Here is a 1,859-nt window from a genome sequence, read left to right on the forward strand (position 1 = left end):
AGGGGAGGGTGAAGAGAGAGTGGGGACAAGGGGAAAAAATGAGGACCAAGACCTGGCATGTAAAGGTATAAGATCCCAGTAATGAATGTAGCTGTACTGTCTACCTAGAATGTACCAATAAATTAAATTTTTAAAAAATTAATACTGGGAAATATATACTGAGGAGGTAAATGGCACATCATGCCTACCATTTTCTGTCAAAGAGTTCAAAGATTAAGTGTCTATATATTCAGATGAGAATATGAAATGGATGTCAACAAAATGTCAAGTACTGATCTGAGTAAAGAATTTATCACAATTATTCCTAATTTCAGAGTTATAGGGAAAACTGCGAATCAACAAACTATAACAAAAATACCAATCTGGAATCTGACTTAAGGGATTTACTACAGAAAATCTTGAATCCAGTAAAAATCTTCATTCAAGGTTACGGAAAAGGAGTTCCTTTGAACAGCTAATATTGTACCATCTTATTCACTACTCACCAAACCTCAGCCCTTATTCTTGTTGCTTTACCTACATTTCAGTTTTTTATAGTCACAGGGCCTTCATTAGCCCTGAGGCCTAATTCAAATGTTATTATCTTCCAACAGCCAACTCTTATCAATCATATCTTATTTTGGTCCTTGCACCTAAAATTGCAGTTTACAAACTCCTATGCATCTTTGAGATCTCTGCTAAAAAGCTTCAAGCAAGTTGTGAGTATTCTAGTAAAAACCACTTTACAATCTCATGAAGTTTATTTATCAAAGCCACAACTTCCTAACTTTATCATGAATATTTTTAAACCTGTCAACTTCTGGGAGAGCACTGCTTTCAAGCAACATTTACGGAGTTTCAAAATAAAGTTCAAAACAATTACTCAATAAGATCCTAATAAGATTACTGTCATTTAGAAATGAGAAGAAAGGAGCTAAAGGTGTAGGGAAGGTGGGATGGGCAGAGGAAGGGTAATAAGGGAGAAGAAAAAAATGTGAGATAATGAAAAGATGAAAATAAAGTGTTTGTATATGGGGAGGGGAGGAGGGGATGAAGGGAGGGCAGGGGTAAGGGGAAAAAATGAGAATCAAGACTTGTCATGTAGAGGTACAAGATCCCAACAATGAATGTAACTCTACTGTATCCCTAAAATGTACCAATAAACTCAAAGCTGAAAAAAAAAAAAAAAAAAACAACAAGAACAATTACTCACACACAACCTGCCTTGCATAAGTGCAAGGTCCTCAGTTCGATACCTGGTACCAAAAAACAAACAAAAAACCAATTACTCACAAAAGCTACCAATGCTCAACTTGCAATATGAAAAATTGCCTTGATTTCTTCCAAGTAATTTGTTTCTAAGTTGTGATGCTGTTTCTCTTATACTCAAGAATTTTATAGTTGGTATGTTTTAACTGAAAAACTTCGAAGTGCAGTAGGTGTCAAATAGAAATGATATACATTATACTGGTAGTGAAAATAAATTACAGTAAAACCTTGGATTGTTGAGTAACTTGAGTTAACACAAAATGAGCAAACATTTCTAACAAATTGTAACTTGATGAGTGGTGTCTTGCAGTACGTGACACTAAGTATCACAAGATCAAAACTGAGCCAATGCTTTTCTCTCCCCACTACCCACCCTCTTTGTGGATGGTCATCTCCCAACAGCAATAGGTTATGGAGATTTCAATGGCAGAAGTAAAGGCAGAAGAATCCCTCATTTCAAATGGGACTGAAAAGATGTGGGAAACTGCAAAATTTTGCAGAAAAAGTACTATATATAAAACTTCTGCCAAAAATTCTCAAAAGGAGGGACCGTAACCGGTTCCGTCACCTGCCTCACAAGCACAAGGTCCAGAATCCAATCCCCTAAACCA

This window comes from Fukomys damarensis, unplaced genomic scaffold (genome assembly GCF_012274545.1).
Source record: "Fukomys damarensis isolate Sample0158 unplaced genomic scaffold, DMR_v1.0_HiC HiC_scaffold_15, whole genome shotgun sequence".
NCBI classification, from domain to species: Eukaryota; Metazoa; Chordata; class Mammalia; order Rodentia; family Bathyergidae; genus Fukomys; species Fukomys damarensis.